We start from the raw sequence: 13,448 nt of genomic DNA, 5'->3' as shown, positions 1-13,448 counted from the left end.
GAGCGAGTGAGCGAGAGAGAGGGAGTGAGAGAGTTTCCTAAAAAAAGGGGGCATCAGTTTGTAATATCAGAGCAATCATTCTCATTGTTGTATGATATAACACCATGGTTGTCTTAGTATTATGTGATGCAGACACACATGCATGGAAAGCAATGGATGACAGAGGAACCAACAGCAGGTGTATCGATTTTCATCTGCCAGTCTTTCTCCAGCCTTCAAAGCCACAAGGCACCTTACACACACCCACATCCACACGCACACATCCACACACACACACACACACACACACACACACACACACACACACACACACACACACACACACACACACACACACACACACACACACACACACACACACACACACACACACACACACACACACACACATACCACTGCAGGGAGGAGATATGGGACCACCAGGTCTAATCCTGAAATATTCTTCTTTCCACACAGTTGGCATGGAGCCTCAGTTACCATCCTCTGGCTGAGTCAGGGCGTGTGTGTTAATGCCTCAGTAACCATCCTCTGGCTGAGTCAGGGCGTGTGTGTTAATGCCTCAGTAACCATCCTCTGGCTGAGTCAGGGCGTGTGTGTTAATGCCTCAGTAACCATCCTCTGGCTGAGTCAGGGCGTGTGTGTTAATGCCTCAGTAACCATCCTCTGGCTGAGTCAGGGTGTGTGTGTTAATGCCTCAGTAACCATCCTGGCTGAGTCTGTGTGTTAGCCTCAGTAACCATCCTCTGGCTCAGGGTGTGTGTGTTAATGCCTCAGTAACCATCCTCTGGCTGAGTCAGGGTGTGTGTGTGTTAATGCCTCAGTAACCATCCTCTGGCTGAGTCAGGGCGTGTGTGTTAATGCCTCAGTAACCATCCTCTGGCTGAGTCAGGGTGTGTGTGTTAATGCCTCAGTAACCATCCTCTGGCTGAGTCAGGGTGTGTGTGTTAATGCCTCAGTAACCATCCTCTGGCTGAGTCAGGGTGTGTGTGTTAATGCCTCAGTAACCATCCTCTGGCTGGCTGAGTCAGGGTGAGTCGTGTGTGTTAATGCCTCAGTAACCATCCTCTGGCTGAGTCAGGGTGTGTGTGTTAATGCCTCAGTAACCATCCTCTGGCTGAGTCAGGGTGTGTGTGTGTTAATGCCTCAGTAACCATCCTCTGGCTGAGTTAGGGTGTGTGTGTGTGTTAATCCCTGTCCTCTTCAGATAAGAGGGGAACAGGTGTGTACCTCACTCTAAGCACGGGTCATCCCTATACCCTCTTGTTTGATGGACTGCCAAGACCACAAAGGAATGTTTACGACATGACTCACTACTCCTCATGCACACACACAAACACAAACACTTCAGACTCTCTGTGACACAAAGGATACATTTAGTCTATTTAGTCTGTATAAGATTTTCAAACACGGAGTCCAGCTGTTAGGTGTTAATAAAGCTGTGAAATCCACATGACTCTGCTATGCATTGTTTTAACCCAGCTGTTCAACTGGACCTTGCAATCCTGACACACACACACACACACACACACACACACACACACACACACACACACACACACACACACACACACACACACACACATTCCTGAGATCACATATACAGTATGTACAGCAGTCTCTTTTTCAAACACCACATATTTATACCAATGACAAAAATGTATTTGATGATTTCATTGTTTAGAGTTGTCCTCATGCAAATGCTTGTGATAGTTGCTCTATGAAAGAACAATGGAATGCAGGATGTTACAAACAGTAGATTAAAGTGTCTGGGATCAAAACTGTGTATGTTGCTATGTTCATTTGTAACAGAAAGGTTTTCATCACTCCAATGAATGCATCTACACAACTAGATACAAAAAAACTCCCCCCAGTTCCCTGTGAGCACTGTATCTGTCCATCTGGTAGTGTCATGTCTAGATGGAATCCATCATTTATCAAATTTATGTCAACGTAATCTAATTATCCTTACCTGCTATGTTAATTATCTTAAATTGCTGTGTAAGTTCTCCTAAACCTGCCATGAAAAGTTAATTCTGACAAAAGCTGTATCCCTTCTAGCCATGACCAGCTGGAAGCCTATAATTAGAATTAGTAGAACAGACAAACAGTAGTTCTAAAAGTCTATTCTAATTCTAAGGTTCTAAAATAGCCTGAGCCTTTCCAGAGAACTTGCAATTCAAGCAGCCACCATGTCTTCCCACCGACGGGGTGTGGTGTTAGTTGGATGTGTAGGATTGAAGAGAGAACTATTGTAGGACAGCCAGAGAGCTAAGAGGATGACTGTACTCTGCTGTTCATATCCCCTAAGTTGTGTGAGGTAAAAAAAGAGTGCGCATGGTCATCACTATCTGGCCGCTCAAAAAATAATAGAAGTACAGTGCTTTATGACCAAAATGATCGTTAGAACCACCAGCCTCAAGCCTTATCCCTTAACATAACCTCTGACCTAGAACCTAACTCTAACCCTAAACTGAGGACGAATACCTCATTGAATTGCTCATGAGTTCTGAAGATATAACAACTTTTGTCCTTTCTAGCACGACTATCTAGTGCAGGGTTGTCAAACATCAGGCCCGAGAGGGGTACAATCCGGCCCACGGATGGTTTGAGTGAAAAATAAAACAATTTAAAACAATTTAGAATGATTAAAATTAATATATTTTTTAAATACTTTAAAATTATTAAAATCAAATCTAAGCTGTGTAGAAATTATAATTTACCAACATTCATTAAATTTGTTGACTGTCTAGCTTGCCAAAAAAAAAAAAAAAGTATATTTTTTTATATAGTCAAAAGCTTGGACACACCTACTCATTCAATGGTTTGACTTTATTTTTTACTGTTTTCTACATTGTAGAATAAGAGTGAGGACATCAAAACTATGAAATAACAAATATGGACTCGTAGTAACCAAAAAGTGTTAAAGAAATCAAAATATATTTTTGATTTTAGATTCTTCAATGTAGCCTCGGCCGGCTGTATCACAACCGGGCGTAATCGGGAGGCCAGATGGCGAGGAAATATAACCAATTTTCAGTGCCGTTGAAGACTGAATACGCCTCCTGGGGCAACATGAGTTTGACACCCCTGTTCTAGTGACTACCACATGAACACGCTGGATGTATCCCTGGGTGCTATTCCCAGCCCATAGAGACAGTAGGTTAAGACTAATACAATTGAAATGGGTTCATTTTCATGCTCCCTGTTCTTTTTAAAGTTGCATTCCCCTCTATTCTTAGTAGGAACTTGTGGTGTCTATCTGTGGCTCCCTCTGTTTCCAAATATAGCAACATTCCAGGTTTTTAAATACAACTTCAACTGTAAATATCCTCCTTCGAGCCCTGTTCGAATCAAGTAACTGGTGTTACTCAGCGCAACTGGGAAGGACATAGCTAGGAGTCAGAGGGTCAGAAAGGAGGGTGAGTTGCTGGTCAGCATATGTCAAGTGAGGGACTTTCTGCAATTAGTCTGATCTGTAAATGTTTTTCAACCATAGAGACTTTCTCCATTCTTCTGATGTGCAGATGTGGTATGCAACATAAAGAAGCGAGGTATAATCAGTTCAAATTGCAGCAACTATAACAGTATTGGCTATACAGGAGCAACCGTTTAGGGCGTGTGGTGGTTATCAATACTCTTATGACTGACTGTGTGTCTGTCTGCCTGCACTGCATCCTTCCTTAGGTGTGTTCCTTTGTCTATGGGTTTGTTGTGTGTGTTTAAGTTACTGTATGACTGTCAGTCTGTCAGTCAGTCTGCGTAGCTTTCTAACCCTGATTTTTGAGGGTAGGTGTGTTTGTGGATGTGTCTTCGGCTGGAGACATACACATGCTTTCAGTTTGTGCACCCATCTCACAGGCATACAAACAGTGTCTTTAGGAAGTATTCATACCCGTTGACCCAATTTTTTTCTCACCCATCTATACACAACAACCCATGATGACAAAGTGAAATCATGTTTTGAGAAATCTTTGCAGATTTATTGAAAATGAAATACAGCAATATCTAATTTACATAAGTATTCATAACCCTGAGTCAATGTATGTTAGAATCGTCTTTGGCAGTGATTACAACTGTAAGTCTTTCTGGGTAAGTCTCTAAGATATTTTGTACAATATTTTGTACAATCACATATGGATTGTACAATATTAGCATATTATTCCTTAAAAAATTCTTCAAGCTCTGTCAACTTGGTTGTTGATCATTGTTAGACAGCCATTTTTCAAGGCTTGCCATAGATTTTCTAGCCAATTTAAGTCACTGTAACTATGCCAATCAGAAAAATTAAGTGTCATCTAGGAACAGAGAGGAGGAGGTTTAAAAGGGTTAGAAGTCCTAAATCAAGCCGGAGCGCTGGTGAGACTCATTGGGTTAATAGCTACCAAATGCTTCACAAAGAAAAACATCTGACACAAGCATGACCTCATTGACACCATGTTATCACAGCAAGTAAAGTTAATGCTGTTGTCAATCAAGACCATTGTTCTGCTTAGTCATAAAACCAAGTGTGCTGGTTCTGGATGTGTTTATAGTTAAAAGTTCTGTCCAGGTCAATGATTAGAGACAGTGTTTGGTTGTTGTTTTTGTTAGTTTGTGTAAACCATGCAACAGCACCAGAGAGGAGGAGCCTCTGGCCAGTCTGCAGGTGTTTCAGGGGGGGATGTGTGTCAGGTTGGTACTACAGTACAGATGGAGAAGTGTGTGGGGAGTCGTCAGCTTACCACAAACACACACATTCTCTCTCTCTCTCTCTCTCTCTCTTTCTCTCCCTCTCTCTCTCTCTCTCTCTCTCTCTCAGACACACACACAAGCTACTGTAAATAAATTAAGGTCATAAATCGGCAGAAGGGAGTCTTTCAGTTTAAGGAGGAACTTTGTTTTACCCATGATTCTCTGGTGGAAGAGTTGATCAATCATATTAAGACAGAGAGGGAAAGAGAGAGGTGGGAATAAAGGGAGAGTAGGCACCATCTGTCTGTCTGTATTGTGTGTTAGGGTGCATGTGTGTGCTACCTGCCTCAGTCTGTAGCTGAGGTGGCCTGTAATAGTAAAAAGAACAGACACAAGTTTACGTCTGCAAAGTTCTGCCACAAGTATGGTGGTGGCTGCATCATGTTATGGGTATGTTATGGGTATGCTTGTCATCAGCAAGGACTAGGGAGTTAAAAAGAAACGGAATACAGCTAAGCACAGGCTTAAATCCTGTGAGGAAAACCTGGTTGTCTTCTTTCCAACAGACACTCGGAGACTCATTCACCTTTCAGCAGGATAATAACCTAAAACACAAGCCCAAATCTACACTTGAGTTGCTTAACAAGATGACACTTAATATTTCTGATTGGCATAGTTACAGTGACTTAAATTGGCTTGAAAATCTATGGCAAGCCTTGAAAAATGGCTGTCTAACAATGATCAACAACCAAGTTGACAGAGCTTGAAGAATTTTTTAAGGAATAATATGCTAATATTGTACAATCCATATGTGATTGTACAAAATATCTTAGAGACTTACCCAGAAAGACTTACAGCAGTAATCACTGCCAAAGACGATTCTAACATACATTGACTCAGGGTTATGAATACTTATGTAAATTAGATATTGCTGTATTTCATTTTCAATAAATCTGCAAAGATTTCTCAAAACATGTTTTCACTTTGTCATCATGGGTTGTTGTGTATAGATGGGTGAGAAAAAAATTGGGTCAACGGGTATGAATACTTCCTAAAGACACTGTTTGTATGCCTGTGAGATGGGTGCACAAACTGAAAGCATGTGTATGTCTCCAGCCGAAGACACATCCACAAACACACCTACCCTCAACAACCAGGGTTAGAAAGCTACGCAGACTGACTGACAGACTGACAGTCATACAGTAACTTAAACACACACAACAAACCCATAGACAAAGGAACACACCTAAGGAAGGATGCAGTGCAGGCAGACAGACACACAGTCAGTCATAAGAGTATTGATAACCACCACACGCCCTAAACGGTTGCTCCTGTATAGCCAATACTGTTATAGTTGCTGCAATTTGAACTGATTATACCTCACTTCTTTATGTTGCATACCACTCTGCACATCAGAGGAATGGAGAAAGTCTCTATGGTTGAAAAACATTTACAGATCAGACTAATTGCAGAAAGTCCCTCACTTGACATATGCTGACCAGCAACTCACCCTCCTTTCTGACCCTCTGACTCCTAGCTATGTCCTTCCCAGTTGTGCTGAGTAACACCAGTTACTTGATTCGAACAGGGCTCGAAGGAGGATATTTACATTTGAAGTTGTATTTAAAAACCTGGAATGTTGCTATATTTGGGGCGGCAGGGTAGCCTAGTGGTTAGAGCGTTGGTCTAGTAACCAAAAGGTTGCAAGTTCAAATCCCCGAGCTGACAAGGTACAAATCTGTCGTTCTGCCCCTGAACAGGCAGTTAACCCACTGTTCCTAGGCCGTCATTGAAAATAAGAATTTGTTCTTAACTGACTTGCCTAGTTACATAAAGGTAAAAAAAATAAAAAACTTGTGTGTTTGAGCTACAGACTTCTTGGTTGTACCACTGAATTAGTATGGGATTGGATTTATTCTGCATCTATTGGTACCAACCATTAGTCTGTGTGATTGACGGAGTCAGAGGTAGAGAGGTGTTTGTGAGACAATGGTGGATCCCGAAGGGGTCTGGGACAGGTTCTTTTTACAACAACTTGTGTGGAGTTAGAATAGTTTGAGCTAAAAGCTATCTGAAAAGCTGAGACTCTACAACACTCACATGCTACACAAGAGTTGTTAGAAGGTGAGAGGTTCTTCTACACAGAATATCATAGGAAACACAAGGACATAGTGTCTATAATACTGTAATAACCTCACATAGTTGCTTTTCACAAACCCTAAACTCCAAACAGTTGTCACTGACTAGTTGGATATTAATTTCCAGCTGAGCAAACAATTTATGTACTTACAGCTTCATATACATTCATTTTGATCAGGTCTTCTCTTGGTGGACCTTTTTTTATAGACATTTTTCAATAAAACTAGTGAATGCAATAGTTTATGTCAACTTGTTTTGTGTTCTGCTTGTAGACCTGGTTGTCCTGAAAAGAAAATGGTAAAACACTTTATTGTGAAGCTAAATACAAGCGCTGGACATGCAGATAAATGAAAGTTAAATAATTGACAAGTCAATTTTTGCTGGGATCTCTGACAGGGTTAAAGTTTAAAACCGACAAAATGTGTATATATCAAAAACTGTGTTGTCTGTCCCCAGAACACTTGTAAAACTAAACGTCCATCTTACTAATGCAGATGGCTGTATGGTTCAGTGTGTTTAGAGGGCGTAGCTGGGTAGTAGGATGGATTTGTCTCTTGACACTGATCTGCAGTCGGTTTTAATGTTTCTCCCCTTATGGTTAAGATTGGGATTTGGGGAGAATAAACTGATCTCAGATCCCTGTGTTAGTCGGTAAACTCTTGCCGAAGTGGTAGATGGTCTGTACACATACCATAGTGGGTGACGAGAGGCCACTACAGAATATTTCTGTTTAATTACACACACACACACGCACGCGCACACATACACACACGCACGCAAACATACACACACATACACACAGGGCTCCCCAGGGCACACGCCACCTGCCACAAACAACAACTGGATGTGGGTCTGGAACCAGAGGGGGGTTAAGACTGAGAGGAATGCCTGGCTCACAGCTCCAACACCCACCCAGACTGGTGTTGCTGATTTAGGTGGAACTTCAAAGGCTCTGGTTGGCGTTGGATGAATCCTGATGGCTATCAGAAATGGTAATTGAGACAGATCCCATCTAGAATGGGGCAGAAGCAGAGATGCCTCTGTGTCTTCCACAGTCAACCAGTTAACCAGTAGGAGCAACTTCCCTATTAGAGCTATCAGACAATGGAGAGAAGTGCAGAAGGGCCTCGAGTAGCTAACTTCCTCAGCAGTCTGCCAGGCATCCATGTCCACAGAGAGTCAGACAAATACATACAGACAGACGGACAGACGGACAGACAAGCCCAGAGACAACACTGAGTGTAGTGGAGAGCAGAAGCAGAACAGAAGGGTCATATGGCCTCTCCTCTGCAATACTTCCTTAGGTCAGCCTCTCCTCTGCAGTAATTCCTTATCCCAGCCTCTCCTCTGCAGTACTTCCTTATCCCAGCCTCTCCTCTGCAGTACTTCCTTATCCCAGCCTCTCCTCTTCAGTACTTCCTTATCCCAGCCTCTCCTCTGCAGTACTTCCTTATCCCAGCCTCTCCTCTGCAGTACTTCCTTATCCCAGTCTCTCCTCTGCAGTTCTTCCTTATCCCAGCCTCTCCTCTGCAGTACTTCCTTATCCCAGCTTCTCCTCTGCAGTACTTCCTTATCCCAGTCTCTCCTCTGCAGTACTTCCTTATCCCAGCCTCTCCTCTGCAGTACTTCCTTATCCCAGTCTCTCCTCTGCAGTACTTCCTTATCCCAGTCTCTCCTCTTCAGTACTTCCTTATCCCAGCCTCTCCTCTGCAGTACTTCCTTATCCCAGCCTCTCCTCTGCAGTACTTCCTTATCCCAGCCTCTCCTCTTCAGTAATTCCTTATCCCAGCCTCTCCTCTGCAGTACTTCCTTATCCCAGCCTCCCTCTGCAGTACTTCCTTAGGTCACTTCCCTCTTATCCCAGTCTCTCCTCTGCAGTACTTCCTTATCCCAGCCTCTCCTCTTCAGTACTTCCTTATCCCAGCCTCTCCTCTGCAGTAATTCCTTATCCCAGCCTCTCCTCTGCAGTACTTCCTTATCCCAGTCTCTCCTCTTCAGTACTTCCTTAGGTCAGCCTCTCCTCTGCAGTACTTCCTTTTCCCAGCCTCTCCTCTGCAGTACTTCCTTATCCCAGCCTCTCCTCTGCAGTACTTCCTTATCCCAGCCTCTCCTCTGCAGTACTTCCTTATCCCAGTCTCTCCTCTGCAGTACTTCCTTTTCCCAGTCTCTCCTCTGCAGTACTTCCTTATCCCAGTCTCTCCTCTCAGTACTTCCTTAGGTCAGCCTCTCCTCTGCAGTACTTCCTTATCCCAGCCTCTCCTCTGCAGTACTTCCTTATCCCAGCCTCTCCTCTGCAGTACTTCCTTATCCCAGTCTCTCCTCTTCAGTACTTCCTTATCCCAGTCTCTCCTCTGCAGTACTTCCTTATCCCAGTCTCTCCTCTGCAGTACTTCCTTATCCCAGTCTCTCCTCTGCAGTACTTCCTTAGGTCAGCCTCTCCTCTGCAGTACTTCCTTATCCCAGCCTCTCCTCTGCAGTACTTCCTTAGGTCAGCCTCTCCTCTGCAGTACTTCCTTATCCCAGCCTCTCCTCTGCAGTACTTCCTTATCCCAGCCTCTCCTCTGCAGTACTTCCTTATCCCAGCCTCTCCTCTGCAGTACTTCCTTATCCCAGTCTCTCCTCTGCAGTACTTCCTTATCCCAGCCTCTCCTCTGCAGTACTTCCTTATCCCAGCCTCTCCTCTGCAGTACTTCCTTATCCCAGTCTCTCCTCTGCAGTACTTCCTTATCCCAGCCTCTCCTCTCTCAGTACTTCCTTATCCCAGCCTCTCCTCTGCAGTACTTCCTTATCAGCCTCTCCTCTGCAGTACTTCCTTATCCCAGCCTCTCCTCTGCAGTACTTCCTTATCCCAGTCTCTCCTCTTCAGTACTTCCTTATCCCAGTCTCTCCTCTGCAGTACTTCCTTAGGTCAGCCTCTCCTCTGCAGTACTTCCTTATCCCAGCCTCTCCTCTGCAGTACTTCCTTAGGTCAGCCTCTCCTCTGCAGTACTTCCTTAGGTCAGTCTCTCCTCTGCAGTACTTCCTTATCCCAGCCTCTCCTCTGCAGTACTTCCTTAGGTCAGCCTCTCCTCTGCAGTACTTCCTTATCCCAGCCTCTCCTCTGCAGTACTTCCTTATCCCAGCCTCTCCTCTGCAGTACTTCCTTATCCCAGCCTCTCCTCTGCAGTACTTCCTTATCCCAGTCTCTCCTCTGCAGTACTTCCTTATCCCAGTCTCTCCTCTGCAGTACTTCCTTATCCCAATCTCTCCTCTGCAGTACTTCCTTATCCCAGCCTCTCCTCTGCAGTACTTCCTTATCCCAGCCTCTCCTCTGCAGTACTTCCTTATCCCAGCCTCTCCTCTGCAGTACTTCCTTATCCCAGCCTCTCCTCTTCAGTACTTCCTTATCCCAGCCTCTCCTCTGCAGTACTTCCTTATCCCAGTCTCTCCTCTGCAGTACTTCCTTAGGTCAGCCTCTCCTCTGCAGTAATTCCTTATCCCAGCCTCTCCTCTGCAGTACTTCCTTATCCCAGCCTCTCCTCTGCAGTACTTCCTTATCCCAGTCTCTCCTCTGCAGTACTTCCTTATCCCAGCCTCTCCTCTTCAGTACTTCCTTATCAGCCTCTCCTCTGCAGTACTTCCTTATCCCAGTCTCTCCTCTGCAGTACTTCCTTATCCCAGTACTTCCTCAGTCTCCCTCTGCAGTACTTCCTTATCCCAGTCTCTCCTCTGCAGTACTTCCTTATCCCAATCTCTCCTCTGCAGTACTTCCTTATCCCAGCCTCTCCTCTGCAGTACTTCCTTATCCCAGCCTCTCCTCTGCAGTACTTCCTTATCCCAGCCTCTCCTCTGCAGTACTTCCTTATCCCAGCCTCTCCTCTTCAGTACTTCCTTAGGTCAGCCTCTCCTCTGCAGTACTTCCTTAGGTCAGCCTCTCCTCTGCAGTACTTCCTTAGGTCAGCCTCTCCTCTGCAGTACTTCCTTATCCCAGTCTCTCCTCTGCAGTACTTCCTTATCCCAGCCTCTCCTCTGCAGTACTTCCTTATCCCAGCCTCTCCTCTTCAGTACTTCCTTATCCCAGCCTCTCCTCTTCAGTACTTCCTTAGGTCAGCCTCTCCTCTTCAGTACTTCCTTATCCCAGCCTCTCCTCTTCAGTACTTCCTTAGGTCAGCTCTCCTCTTCAGTACTTCCTTATCCCAGCCTCTCCTCTGCAGTACTTCCTTAGGTCAGCCTCTCCTCTGCAGTACTTCCTTAGGTCAGCCTCTCCTCTGCAGTACTTCCTTAGGTCAGTCTCTCCTCTGCAGTACTTCCTTATCCCAGTCTCTCCTCTGCAGTACTTCCTCAGCCTCTCCTCTGCAGTACTTCCTTATCCCAGCCTCTCCTCTGCAGTACTTCCTTATCCCAGCCTCTCCTCTGCAGTACTTCCTTATCCCAGCCTCTCCTCTTCAGTACTTCCTTAGGTCAGCCTCTCCTCTGCAGTACTTCCTTATCCCAGTCTCTCCTCTGCAGTACTTCCTTATCCCAGTCTTTCCTCTGCAGTACTTCCTTATCCCAGTCTCTCCTCTGCAGTACTTCCTTATCCCAGTCTCTCCTCTGCAGTACTTCCTTATCCCAGTCTCTCCTCTGCAGTACTTCCTTATCCCAGTCTCTCCTCTGCAGTACTTCCTTATCCCAGTCTCTCCTCTGCAGTACTTCCTTATCCCAGCCTCTCCACTGCAGTACTTCCTTATCCCAGCCTCTCCTCTGCAGTACTTCCTTATCAGCCTCCTCCTCTGCAGTACTTCCTTATCCCAGCCTCTCCTCTGCAGTACTTCCTTATCCCAGCCTCTCCTCTGCAGTACTTCCTTATCCCAGCCTCTCCTCTGCAGTACTTCCTTATCCCAGCCTCTCCTCTTCAGTACTTCCTTAGGTCAGCCCCTCCTCTGCAGTACTTCCTTATCCCAGCCTCTCCTCTGCAGTACTTCCTTATCCCAGCCTCTCCTCTGCAGTACTTCCTTATCCCAGCCTCTCCTCTGCAGTACTTCCTTATCCCAGCCTCTCCTCTGCAGTACTTCCTTAGGTCAGCCCCTCCACTGCAGTACTTCCTTATCCCAGCCTCTCCTCTGCAGTACTTCCTTAGGTCCCCCTCCACTGCAGTACTTCCTCTGCAGTACTTCCTTAGGTCAGCCCCTCCACTGCAGTACTTCCTTATCCCAGCCTCTCCTCTGCAGTACTTCCTTATCCCAGCCTCTCCTCTGCAGTACTTCCAGCCTTCCTCTGCAGTACTTCCTTAGGTCAGCCACTCCACATAAAGAGTTAGAGATAACCTAACCCCAGGGACTAAAGGCTTTCCTGACATATACACATCAGGCTGACCTCTCTACCCAGCCAGCCACTGGGCCTGTCATACAGGTCATAGGTTAGAAATCACCACAGTTCATTAGAGGGGTTAAGCCCTGCCTCTCACTGGAGCAGGACGGAGACAAAACCAGTGCATGGTTACCAGAACCAGGGGATTGACTGTGTCACTGTCTCAGCATTAACATCAGGTGGCAGGAGAGGAGTCAGCAACAGAAGAACAAAACACACAGAACATCTACAATAGTTGTGCTTAGGAATGATTTCGAACTGTTTGCATCGACCCAAAATATTCAGGTTTGTTTTTAAACGAATCACAAGTTTTCTTATCATCACACCATTTCACCTGTTATTTCCAAGTCATTTGTCTACCTTTATTTGACTTAACACTGATGGCCTCTGCCTGTGGGTAATGAGCTGAGGTAGAGTATACTAGCTACAGTAGCTATGAGAGACTGAAGTCAGTCAGCTGTAACAGAGGAAGTCAGGCTGCAGGGAGATTCCGCTGATGTAGGAAACTCCACTTACTCAGCTGTCAGCATCCTGGACATTACCAGAATCAAAGGAGGGCAAGATAAAGAACAGAAAAGGAGGTTCACACACACACAAGCCCCGCCACCTACCCATACAGAGAAGTTGAAAGGTTGTTTGTGCCATGGAGGCACCTCACACATTGAAAATGCTATAAGTGAGGTAGTCAGCTGCTGTAGCGTCCTGTACCTTCTAACCACAGCTGTGTGGTCTAACCACTGTTGGGTTGGCATAGCGTACAGAGTGATTCACTGCTCTGAACTCTTCTAAATGTCACTTAGACTGTGTGTAGGCTAACTGTAACAACTTCAATTGCTATGGTTGATATGTGTTTGAGTGCTTACTGATTTTCACTAATCAAATGAAACCCTAAATATCAAATATAACCACGAAGTATAGGTCTACGGAATTTTGCACATATGTTACCGTTTTTAAAATACAGAGGTACTTTTCCCCTTAAAATGAGTCAACCTGAATCACCAATATCATATCTTATTTTCAAAGACACCAAAATGCTCTGAACAACAGTAAAGGAATCAGTGGAGCACAAAGGGAGTGAACCTGATACAAACTCTAACAGAGAACATGAGGGTACAGTGTAATAGTGGGTACATTTGCCGTGGTGACTAAAACAAGTAAGACACCTATTTTTCTGCAAATGCCTCATGTTCTTTTGGAGGTTCTGCTGCACATGCTGTTGCTGCCTCCTTCATGTTCTAACAACCTAGTGTTGTTAACAACCTAGTCTGCCCTGATTCACTGCTCACTGGAGTGGCTGCGCAGGGGCAGTT

The sequence above is a fragment of the Oncorhynchus masou genome, chromosome 25, assembly GCF_036934945.1.
Source record: "Oncorhynchus masou masou isolate Uvic2021 chromosome 25, UVic_Omas_1.1, whole genome shotgun sequence".
Taxonomy (NCBI): Eukaryota; Metazoa; Chordata; class Actinopteri; order Salmoniformes; family Salmonidae; genus Oncorhynchus; species Oncorhynchus masou.
The sequence above is the reverse complement of the archived record's forward strand: the minus strand, read 5'-3'. Positions refer to the sequence as shown.